The sequence below is a fragment of the Oncorhynchus tshawytscha genome, linkage group LG07 (genome assembly GCF_018296145.1).
Source record: "Oncorhynchus tshawytscha isolate Ot180627B linkage group LG07, Otsh_v2.0, whole genome shotgun sequence".
NCBI classification, from domain to species: domain Eukaryota; kingdom Metazoa; phylum Chordata; class Actinopteri; order Salmoniformes; family Salmonidae; genus Oncorhynchus; species Oncorhynchus tshawytscha.
The window spans coordinates 65,677,939-65,691,370 of NC_056435.1; positions in this window are offsets into that span (position 1 = coordinate 65,677,939).

Consider the following 13,432-nt stretch of genomic DNA (forward strand, 5'->3'; position numbering starts at 1 on the left):
ATATATAGTGTATGTGGGATGCTGGGCTGAAGGGAGTTGTAGTTTTCATGAAGCAAATATTCAACCTAGTTCAGCGCATAAACGTGGTAATTAAATACAATGACCACAATCCATTGCACGTGTTCTTCCTGGCTCGGACAGAGCACGCACAACAGACAGCATTTAAGCATTTTTCTACGGCTGGCCATGCTTTCCACCTGGCTACTCCTACCCCGGTCAACAGCACTGCACCCCCCACAGCAACTCGCCCAAGCCTTCCCCATTTCTCCTTCTCCCAAATCCGTTCAGCTGATGTTCTGAAAGAGCTGCAAAATCTGGACCCTTACAAATCAGCCGGGCTAGACAATCTGGACCCTTTCTTTCTAAAATGATCTGCCGAAATTGTTGCCACCCCTATTACTAGCCTGTTCAACTTCTCTTTCGTGTCGTCTGAGATTCCCAAAGATTGGAAAGCAGCTGCGGTCATCCCCCTCTTCAAAGGGGGGGACACTCTTGACCCAAACTGATACAGACCTATATCTATCCTACCATGCCTTTCTAAGGTCTTCGAAAGCCAAGTCAACAAACAGATTACCGACCATTTCGAATCTCACCATACCTTCTCTGCTAAGCAATCTGGTTTCAGAGCTGGTCATGGGTGCACCTCAGCCACGCTCAAGGTCCTAAACGATATCTTAACCGCCATCGATAAGAAACATTACTGTGCAGCCGTATTCATTGATCTGGCCAAGGCTTTCGACTCTGTCAATCACCACATCCTCATCGGCAGACTCGACAGCCTTGGTTTCTCAAATGATTGCCTCGCCTGGTTCACCAACTACTCCTCTGATAGAGTTCAGTGTGTCAAATCGGAGGGTTTGCTGTCCGGACCTCTGGCAGTCTCTATTGGGGTGAAACATGGTTCAATTCTTGGGCCGACTCTCTTCTCTGTATACATCAATTAGGTCGCTCTTGCTGCTGGTGAGTCTCTGATCCACCTCTACGCAGACGACACCATTCTGTATACTTCTGGCCCTTCTTTGGACACTGTGTTAACAACCCTCCAGGCAAGCTTCAATGCCATACAACTCTCCTTCCGTGGCCTCCAATTGCTCTTAAATACAAGTAAAACTAAATGCATGCTCTTCAACCGATCGCTACCTGCACCTACCCGCCTGTCCAACATCACTACTCTGGACGGCTCTGACTTAGAATACGTGGACAACTACAAATACTTAGGTGTCTGGTTAGACTGTAAACTCTCCTTCCAGACCCATATCAAACATCTCCAATCCAAAGTTAAATCTAGAATTGGCTTCCTATTTCGCAACAAAGCATCCTTCACTCATGCTGCCAAACATACCCTTGTAAAACTGACCATCCTACCAATCCTCGACTTTGGCGATGTCATTTACAAAATAGCCTCCAATACCCTACTCAACAAATTGGATGCAGTCTATCACAGTGCAATCCGTTTTGTCACCAAAGCCCCATATACTACCCACCATTGCGACCTGTACGCTCTTGTTGGCTGGCCCTCGCTTCATACTCGTTGCCAAACCCACTGGCTCCATGTCATCTACAAGACCCTGCTAGGTAAAGTCCCCCCTTATCTCAGCTCGCTGGTCACCATAGCATCTCCCACCTGTAGCACACGCTCCAGCAGGTATATCTCTCTAGTCACCCCTAAAACCAATTCTTTCTTTGGCCGCCTCTCCTTCCAGTTCTTTGCTGCCAATGACTGGAACGAACTACAAAAATCTCTGAAACTGGAAACACTTATCTCCCTCACTAGCTTTAAGCACCAACTGTCAGAGCAGCTCACAGATTACTGCACCTGTACATAGCCCACCTATAATTTAGCCCAAACAACTACCTCTTTCCCTACTGTATTTAATTAATTAATTTATTTTGCTCCTTTGCACCCCATTATTTTTATAAACAATTGAAGTACAAATGGCATGCCTACCAGCTGGTAAGAGATCCACCAGACCTCTGACACTTTGTCTGAGCAGAGGGTTAGTGCTATTTGTCTGAGGTAGTTATACACATCATCGTGTCTGTACAACTCCATGATCAAGATCAGCTGCCTGTGGACACACACATGAAGACGTTCTGTTCAACACACACTGGATCTTTCTAAAAAAAAAAGTACATTTTCTTTCTCTGATATCTTCACTCCACAAAGAAGTCCAACAATACTTCTATATGCATTGGGAGAGCAGAGTAAATAAAACCAAGAGGGCGACTGCTTTTGTGACAGCATGGAGCGCCACGTTAACCTGAGTGACAGTGTGTTTGTGCCATCATGCCAAGTCCCTGTCACTCATTGTTGTGTTTGGCTTGATGGAGTAGACAAGAGCACAAACAGATACGGGGCCAGGACCTGAATCCACAAACTGTCTCAGAGTAGGAGTGCTGATCTAGGATCTGTCCATATAATCTTATTACGATCTAAAAGGCAAAACTGGTTCTAGTTCAGCACTCCTACGCCGAGATACTGAGGATACGGGCCCAATGTTAGTGATTTACTGCCATATGCCGTCCTGCTCAGGAGCATCATTCATTGGCTGATCCACCCTGCTGACCTGGATGAAACCCTGTGATCATAGGAAGGCCCATCCAAGTGGAATACTAAAATTGTGCATGACATCACAGTCTGGTGGCAAGTGCGCCCTCTATTGGGAGAAATCTGGAGGCCTCGATCCTAGATGAATGCGAAAGACTCACCCGGCCAGCTGGTATCTAAATTAATGGGAAAATGAGTTTGTTATGACAGAATGCTAAAATTGGGTGAAACCAAAAGTTACGCGTCTCAAAAGGCACCGAATTGGTGGAAACACCCTCATCATGTTTCCCCAAAGTTACCATTATTCATCATTACAAAACCCCTGGACAACAAATGATAATTTATTAGTGACGCAAGGCACAAGTATCAAAAGAAGTGGAGACAAATGAAATAAGAGTAACAAGAGTACCTGTAAACTAAACATGTTGTAATTGAGAAAGAGAAATTGGTTCTATGACAACCATATGAACTCAGTACACAGGTCAAGTCAGTCAGACATCCTCATTTAAAATCCACTCCAGATTTACCATGTCATACGTATTATGGTAGCCCGAGTTCCAGTCTGTTTGTGCTCTCATGACAACTCCTTGTCAATGTTTGGCTTGACAACGAGCAATGGAGTTGGTAAGAAGAGCACGAACAGATCTGAGACCAGGCTAGTAAAAGAGCACAGCAGGTGGACCAAACGTTTTCATTTTAATGTGTAGCCTATGTAGATGGCCGATTTAGAATTGCTACACAGTTACTCGTTACACTTATGGTGGTCTCACCTTGAGGAAGTCATAGAGGTGTTTGAGCACGCCGATGCGCACCTCGTCCAGGTTCTTAAGGAAGCCGCTGAAGATGGGCACCAGGTCGGCCGCCGTCAGCTGGTCCCCCAGGATCAGGGCCAGATCGTGGACTCAAATGCACCACCAATGAAATTTCGCATTTTAGACCAGGACTAGGCTGAATCTGTTTCTGGAACACTGACCCTAGATCTTGTCAATCGCAATTCCTTGGACATTGGATCGTTTTACTATTCTCAGACAAAACCATTTAAATGTAGATGTACACCAGACTTGACTGGATCATAAATGTCCCTCTATGTGCACAGTAAGGTTTATTAGAAATTCAGAAATTCAGTGTTTGACAGAACTGACTAACTGACCTGGACCTTGGACTTCTCCTCATACACCTAGTTGAAAGCAGAGTCCTCTTTCCCCTCCAGGCTCTCCATCAGCTCCGGATCCTGACCAACAACAGGAGTAGATACATAGACAAATATGCCAGTCAGCTAGCACAGGCAAATATGCCAGTCAGCTAGCACAGACAAATATACCAGTCAGCTAGCACAGACAATATAACAGTCAGCTAACACAGACAAACATCTAGCACAGACAAATATAACAGTCAGCTCGCACAGACAAACATACCAGTCAGCTAGAACAGACAAATATACCAGTCAGCTAGCACAGACAAATATACCAGTCAGCTAGCACAGACAATATAACAGTCAGCTAACACAGACAAACATCTAGCACAGACAAATATAACAGTCAGCTCGCACAGACAAACATACCAGTCAGCTAGAACAGACAAATATACCAGTCAGCTAGCACAGACAAATATACCAGTCAGCTAGCACAGACAATATACCAGTCAGCTAGCACAGACAAATATACCAGTCAGCTAGAACAGACAAATATACCAGTCAGCTAGCACAGACAAATATACCAGTCAGCTAGAACAGACAAATATACCAGTCAGCTAGAACAGACAAATATACCAGTCAGCTAGAACAGACAAATATACCAGTCAGCTAGCACAGACAAACATACCAGTCAGCTAGCACAGACAAATATACCAGTCAGCTAGCACAGACAAACATACCAGTCAGCTAGCACAGAAAAATATACCAGTCAGCTAGAACAGACAAACATACCAGTCAGCTAGAACAGACAAATATACCAGTCAGCTAGAACAGACAAACATACCAGTCAGCTAGCACAGACAAATATACCAGTCAGCTAGCACAGACAAATATACCAGTCAGCTAGCACAGACAAATATACCAGTCAGCTAGCACAGACAAATATACCAGTCAGCTAGCACAGACAAATATACCAGTCAGCTAGCACAGACAAATATAACAGTCAGCTAGCACAGACAAACATGAGGGAACTTCTGGACCATATCTCTACATTTAGTGGAACCCTTTTGGCTCAAGAGCAGCCCCAGTGTCAAAGTTACATATAAAGTTAGAAAACACACACACACAAAAAAACACACACACGGTTGTGAATACACAGGTCAAGCTCAAACTCCTAAATGTCCAGACTATTAAGTTCACTGTGTGTTAAATAATGTTCTGAAGGTTGGATGATATCCCGTGCATTGTGTCACCATAAAACACAACTTGTCCAAAATTATTGAACCAATTTCTTTACTTAATTAACAACCTTTGACAAGAAATGTTTCCCTCAATCCTCACCTTGTACATCAGGGTCGTCAATGTGGGGCTGGAGGCAGTCCAATACCTTCTGGATCTGAGAGCAGGTGGCTGGATCCAGACTGGACATCTCCCTGTCCTCTACCACCCCCTCCTCCTTTTCTCCCTCTGTCCAGTAGAAGAAAGAGTTACAATTCTGGTCTGTTTGTTCCGTCTCCTTGTTTTTATTATTTGTGGGAGGAAGGTTGTTGTTGTTGAGCGCCTGGCCTTCGTGTTGGTTTTGGGGAGGAGTGTGTGTGGAGTCGCTGCCGCTGTTCCCCCTGGACATCGATTCTAGGGATGGGGTGGAACGGCCATCTTGGTTAATGGGTGTGTGAGAGGGTCTCATTGTGGTGCCATTGGAGGACTCTATGCAGAGGGGAGAATTGCTGCAACAGAGAGCCAACAAATATCAGAGAGACCCTTTATCTCCCTCCAACTATATCAACATAATTTATTCCAAATGCATTTAAAAAAAATCACAACACAACTTTAAATCAAACCCATTTTACACTAGAACTGCTAAATCAGTCATTTTGACTGCTCATAAATTGTATTAATTGATTACTCAATATTTTTTGTCATGCCGTCATCTGACCTCGACATCTCCTAAATAAGTCTATATAACACATTGACGTTGTTAGAATCTTAAAATCAGAACTGGAGTTACAGCCAGTCTTCAGGTTAGGGTCAGTTTTTCTGAATTTCCACCTGGCTGACATGCCCAAAGTAAACTGCCTGTTACTCAGGCCCAGAAGCCAGGATATGCATGTAATTGGAACCATTGGATAGAAAACACTTTGAAGTTTGTGGAAATGTTAAATTAATGTATGACACAATAGATATGTTAGGAGAAAATCCAAAGAAATACCAACCGGAATTCCTTTTTTTTTTTGAGAGCACATGCTCTACAATGGAAGGTATAGGGGCATATTCAAATCCAGCTCCCAGATTGCAATTCCTATGGCTTCCACTAGATATCAACAGTCTTTGTTCAAAGTTTCAGGCTTGTTTCTTCCCAAATGAGGAAGAAAAATTAGTTTTAGTACTGGGACTCAGAGTTGGAAAGCAGTCTGTGCACGCGCCTGCTAATATCATTTTCCTATTGAATACAATTCTTTCCGTATGAAATATTATAGTTTAATTACATTTTAGGGTACCTGAGGATTAGATAGAAACGTACTTTCACTTGTTTTAACATAGTTTAGCGATAGCTTTTTGGGATTCCTTTCTCTGCGTGTTGAACGAGTGGATTACTCAAATCGATGGCACCAACTAAACTGACTTTTTGGGATATAAAGAAGGATTTTATCTAACAAAATGACACTACATGTAGTAGTTGGGACCCTTTGGATTGCAAATCAGAAGAAGATTTTTAAAAAGTAAGTGAATATTTAATTGCTGTTTGTGATTTTATGAAGCCTGTGCCGGTGGAATATGTTGATGTGGGGCGCCGTCCTCAAACAATCGCATAGCATGCTTTTGCTGTAAAACCTATTGTAAATCAGATAGATGTACAAGAATTTAAGCTTTTAACCAATATAAGACACTTGTATGTAGCTAAATGTTTAATATCCATCATTTTTATGATTATTTATTTGAATTACGCACCCTCCAATTTCACTGGAAGTTGTCGACAGGTGTTCCACTGGCGGGATGCCTAGCCCGAAGAAATGTTAATGAAGGAATGTCATTATTTGAATGAATTTCCCCCATTGCTCCTTCTTCTTCCAACAGCAGGGCCTGCTCCGCTCCTACTCCCAATAGTAGGACCTGCTCTGCTCCTCCTCCCAACATTAGGGACTGCTCCACTCCTACTTCTTCCAACATTAGGGACTGCTCTACTTCTTCCAACAAATCAATTCAAATCTTATTTGTCACATACACATGGTTAGCAGATGTTAATGCGAGTGTAGCGAAATGCTTGTGCTTCTTGTTCCGACAATGCAGTAATAACCACCGAGTAATCTAACCTAACAATTCCAAAACTACTACCTTATACACACAAGTGTAAAGGGATAAAGAATATGTACATGAAGATATATGAATGAGTGATGGTACAGAACGGCATAGGCAAGATGCAGTAGATGGTATCGAGTACAGTATATACATATGAGATGAGTAATGTAGGGTATGTAAACAAAGTGGCATAGTTTAAAGTGGCTAGTGATACATGTATTACATAAAGATGCAGTAGATGATATAGAGTACAGTATATACGTACATATGAGATAAGTAATGTAGGGTATGTAAACATTATATTAGGTAGCATTGTTTAAAGTGGCTAGTGATATATTTTTCCATCAATTTCCATCAATTTCCATTATTAAAGTGGCTGGAGTTGAGTCAGTGTGTTGGCAGCAGCCACTCAATGTTAGTGGTGGCTGTTTAACAGTCTGATGGCCTTGAGATAGAAGCTGTTTTTCAGTCTCTCGGTCCCTGCTTTGATGCACCTGTACTGACCTCGCCTTCTGGATGATAGCGGGGTGAACAAGCAGTGGCTCGGGTGGTTGTTGTCCTTGATGATCTTTATGGCCTTCCTGTGACATCGGGTGGTGTAGGTGTCCGTGAGGGCAGGTAGTTTGCCCCCGGTGATGCGTTGTGCAGACCTCACTTCCCTCTGGAGAGCCTTACGGTTGTGGGCGGAGCAGTTGCCGTACCAAGCGGTGATACAGCCCGACAGGATGCTCTCGATTGTGCATCTGTAGAAGTTTGTGAGTGCTTTTGGTGACAAGCTGAATTTCTTCAGCCTCCAGAGGTTGAAGAGACGCTGCTGCACATTTTTCACAATGCTATCTGTGTGGGTAGACCAATTCAGTTCATCCGTGATGTGTACGCCGAGGAACTTAAAACTTACTACCCTCTCTACTACTGTTTTATTTTCCTGACACCACACTCCGAGGGCCCTCACCTCCTCCCTGCAGGTCGTCTCGTCGTTGTTGGTAATCAAGCCTACCACTGTAGTGTCGTCCGCAAACTTGATGATTGAGTTGGAGGCGTGCATGGCCACGTAGTCGTGGGTGAACAGGGAGTACAGGAGAGGGCTCAGAACGCACCTTTGCGGGGCCCCAGTGTTGAGGATCAGCGGAGTGGAGATGTTGTTTACCTACCCTCACCACCTGGGGGCGGCCCGTCAGGAAGTCCAGTACCCAGTTGCACAGGGCTGGGTCGAGACCCAGGTGTCTCGAGCTTGATGACAAGTTTGGAGGGTACTATGGTGTTAAATGCTGAGCTGTAGTCGATGAACAGCATTCTCACATAGGTATTCCTCATGTCCAGATGGGTTAGGGCAGTGTGCAGTGTGGTTGCGATTGCGTCGTCTGTGGACCTATTTGGGCGATAAGCAAATTGGAGTGGGTCTAAGGTGTCAGGTGGGGTGGAGGTGATATGGTCCTTGACTAGTCTCTCAAAGCACGTCATGATGACGGAAGTGAATGCTACGGGCGGTAGTCGTTTAGCTCAGTTACCTTAGCTTTCTTGGGAACAGGGACAATGGTGGCCCTCTTGAAGCATATGGGAACAGCAGACTGGGATAAAGATTGATTGAATATGTCCATTAACACACCAGCCAGCTGGTCTGCGCATGCTCTGAGGCCGCGGCTGGGGATGCCGTCTGGGCCTGCAGCCTTGTGACGGTTAACACGTTTAAATGTTTTACTCACTTCGGCTGCAGTGAAGGAGAGTCCACAGGTTTCAGTTGCGGCCGTGTCAGTGGCACTGTATTGTCCTCAAAGCGGGCAAAAAAGTTATTTAGTCTGTCTGGGAGCAAGACATCCTGGTCCGCGACGGGGCTGGTTTTCTTTTTGTAATACGTGATTGACTGTAAACCCTGCCACATACCTCTTGTGTCTGAGCCGTTGAATTGCCTCTATACTGACGCTTAGCTTGTTTGATTGCCTTGCGGAGGGAATAGCTACACTGTTTGTATTCGGTCATGTTTCCGGTCACCTTGCCCTGGTTAAAAGCAGTGGTTTGTGCTTTCAGTTTCACGCGAATGCTGCCATCAATCCACGGATTCTGGTTTGGGAATGTTTTAATCGTTGCTATGGGTACGACATCGTCAACGCACTTTCTAATGAACTCGCTCACCGAATCAACGTATTCATCAATGTTGTTGTTTGACGCAATGCGGAACATATCCCAGTCCACGTGATGGAAGCAGTCTTGGAGCGTGGAATCAGATTGGTCGGACCAGCGTTGAACAGACCTGAGCGCGGGAGCTTCTTGTTTTAGTGTCTCTCTGTAGGCTGGGAGCAACAAAATGGAGTCGTGTTCAGCTTTTCCGAAAGGAGGGCGGGGGAGGGCCTTATATGCGTCGCGGAAGTTAGAATAGCAATGATCCAGGGTTTTACCAGCCCTGGTTGCGCAATCGATATGCTGATACAGTTTAGGGAGTCTTGTTTTCAGATTAGCCTTGTTAAAATCCCCAGCTACAATGAATGCAGCCTCAGGATATGTGGTTTCCAACAGTAACGCCTGCTCCGCTCCTCCTTCTCCCAACAGTAGGGTCTGCCCCGCTCCTTCTTCTCCCCACAATAGGACCTAATCCACTCCTTCCTCTCCCCACAATAGGGCCTGCTCCGCTCCTCCTTCTCCAAACATTAGGGCCTGCTCCGCTCCTTCTCCCAACAATAGGGCCTGCTCCACTCCTCTCAACAGTAGGTCCTGCTCCTTTCCTCCCAACAGTAGGGCCTGCTCCTCTCCTCCCAACAGTAGGGCCTGCTCCTCTCCTCCCTCTCCCAACAGTAGGGCATGCTCCGCTCCTCCTTCTCCAAACAGTAGGGCCTGCTCCGCTCCTCCTTCTCCCAACAGTAGGGCCTGCTCCGCTCCTCCCAACAATTGGGCCTGCTCCATTCCTCCCAACAGTAGGTCCTGCTCCACTCCTTCTTCCAACAGTTGAAAGTGCAGTGCCCAGCTGATAATCACCCCGATAATGAAACTGAATCTAAACTAATTTCACAAATATAACAACAGATGAAATAAACTAAGTAAAGTATGTTGGGAAGAAAGGGGGAGAATGGGTGAGTTGATGAGCGGTTGATGAGCGTTCTTATCAGTCTACTCTTGCCTACAGGGAATACAGGCTAGACAGCGAGAGCGTGTGTAAATGTACATGCTGAACTGCTTTCAATATCTGGAAAGATATCCACATGAGGCAGCAGGTGAGAGAGTGTGGGAGAATGTGGTGATGAGGCTTATGGAACCTTATGCTGGCAAGGGGACAAATGTCACCATGGACAATTTCTTCACTTCACTGTCATTGGCAAATAAGTTGGCTTGTAAAGAAAACAAGTCTGGTCGCACCATGAACAAAGTGAAACAGGAGCTATCTCCCTCTGCGCAAAATTCAGCACCTACACAGCCATGGTGGAGTACAACAGTGCTGAATAATGTCAAGAAGATTGGAACAAAAAGAGAACCGTAGACTGTTACGCACTACAACCAAACAAAGGTATGACAAAGTGTCAAGCAAGTGAAAGTTACCAAATATGTGTCAACTGTTTGGACAAGGAATAGCAGCTGCTAAAACTCTCAACCAATGTTCTTCTACCTTCCGGAATGCATATAATGCCCTCCCCCGCCCTCCATTCAGCAAATCAGACCACGATTCCATCTTGCTCCTCCCCTCCTATTGCCAGAAACTCAAACAGTAAGCACCTGGGGTGAGGACTATTCAACGCTGGTCTGACCAATCGGAAATCACGCTTCAAGATTGTTTTGATCACCGGGATATGTTCAGTGTAGCTTCAGAATATAATAGACACATACGGTGATTTAATTTATCAGGGTTGTACCCACAGTGACTATTAAAACCTACCCAAACCAAAAACTGTGGATAGATGGGAGAATTCACACAAAACTGAAAGCACGAACCACCACATTTAACCAGGGCAAGAAGACTGGGAATATGGAAGAATACAAACAGTGTAGTTCTTCACTCCGCAAAGCAATCATGTAGGCTAAACGTTGGTATAGGGACAAAGTTGAGTCCCAGTTCAACGGCTCAGACATGAGACGTATGTGGCAGGGTCTACAGACAATCACGGATTATAAAAGGGAAACCAGCCACGTCGCGGACACCAACGTCTGTGTCACGCCCTGGTCGAAGTATTTTGTGTTTATCTTTATTTATTTTGTCAGGCCAGGGTGTGGCATGGGTTTTTGTATGTGGTGTATATGTATTGGGATGGTAGCTAGTGGGGTGTTCTAGTTAAGTCTATGGCTGTCTGAAGTGGTTCTCAATCAGAGGCAGATGTTTATCGTTGTCTCTGATTGGGAACCATATTTAGGCAGCCATATTCTTTGAGTTTGTCGTGGGTGATTGTCCTTAGTGTCCTTGTTCCTGTTTTTGTTAGTTTACACAAGTATAGGCTGTTTATGTTTTCGTTTCGTTCGTTACGTTTATTGTTTTGTAGTGTTTGTATTTAAATTCGTGTTACGTTTGTTCATTAAACATGGATCGCAATCTACACGCTGCATTTTGGTCCGACTCTCCTTCACACCTAGAAAACCGTTAGTCTGGCTTCCTGACATGCTGAACACCTTCTTCGCTCGGTTATTCGTTAGCTCATATATTTTGGTGGATTGTACACAATTGTTACATACATTGTATTTTGCCTAGTATTCACCCCCTTGGCACTTTTCCTATTTTGTTGCTTTTTCAACTTGGAATTCAAATGGATTTTGGGGGGTTTGTATCATTTGATTTACACAACATATACACAACTACCACTATGACGATGCAAAAATATTTTTGATTGTGAAACAAACAAGTAATAAGACAAAAACTTGAGTGTGCATTACTATTCACCCCCCCCAAAAGTCAATACTTTGTTAGAGCCACCTTTTGCAGGAATTGCAGCTGCAAGTCTCTTTGGGTACGTCGCTAAGCTTGGCACGTTTAACCATTGGGATTTTTGCCCCTTCTTCAAGGCAACACTGCTGCAGCTCCTTCAATTTGGATGGGTTCCGCTTAAGTACAGCAATCTTTAAGTCATACCACAGATTCTCAATTGGATTGAGGTCTGAGCTTTGACTATGCCATTCCAAGACATTTAAATGTTTCTCCTTAAACCACTCAAGTGTTGATTTAGCAGTATGCTTAGGGTCATTGTCCTGCTGGAAGGTGAACCTCCGTCCCAGTCTCAAATCTCTGGAAGACTGAAACAGGTTTCCCTCAAGAACTCCCATGTATTTAGCGCCATCCATCATTCCTTCAATTCTGACCAGATCCCAGTCCCTGCCAATGAAAAACATCCCCACAGCATGATGCTGCCCACCACCATGCTTCACTGTGGGGATGGTGTTCTTGGGGTGATGGGAGATGTTTGGTTTGCGCCAGACATAGCGTTTTCCTTGATGGCCAAAGGGCTACATTTTAGTCTCATCTGACCAGAGTACCTTCTTCCATATGTTTGGGGAGTCTCCCACATTCCTTTCCTCAAGTGGTCCTATGGACAGACACTCCAATCTCTGCTGTGGAGCTTTGCAGCTCCTTCAGGGTTATCTTTGGTCTCTTTGTTGCATCTCTGATTAATGCCCTCCTTGCCTGGTCCGTGAGTTTTGGTGGGTGGCCCTCTTTTGGCAGGTTTGCCTTCCTCTACTAGTACACAGCCCTCTCTCTCTCTCTTCTCCTTCCTCTACTGGTACACAGCCCTCTCTCTCTCTTCTCCTTCCTCTACTGGTACACAGCCCTCTCCCTCTCTTCTCCTTCCTCTACTGGTACACAGCCCTCTCCCTCTCTTCTCCTTCCTCTACTGGTACACAGCCCTCTCTTCTCCTTCCTCTACTCGTACACAGCCCTCTCCCTCTCTCTTCTCCTCCTCCTTCCTCCTCAGGGCCAGTCACGTGTGTTTAGAAGCAGATCTGAACTGGGTGCAGTTTTTGGACATTGCTGTGGATCACAACCTACAGAAGATCAAAGCTCTGATTAAAGGGTCCAGCTAGACGATGAGTGGCAGTGTGGGTACGTGTGTATGAGGTGAATGAAAACAAAGAGGTGTGTGAAGAGGACTGGGGGTCTTTTCTCTGACCCTGAGCTCAATGGACTGGGACTTTGTTGAATGTTACTGAAGTGTGTGTTCTTCCCTCTTGTGTACACACATGCTCTACATCATTTTAACAGCAGATATTACATTACTGCAAGACAAATATTTGACAAACAAACATTTTGCTTCATGAGTGCATGAATATTTACAGATTAATTATCCTTTACCACTTTTATTGTGTATTTTAGTGGGACATCATACAGCCAGACACTTCGTATTTCAGTGGAACATTTTTTTAAATTTTCATTTGATTTATTTCACCTTTATTTAACCAGGTAAAACTGCAACCTGGCCAGTGCGACAAAAAAAACAGAGTTAAACATGGGATAAACAAAAGTACAGTCAATAACACAATGGAACAATCTG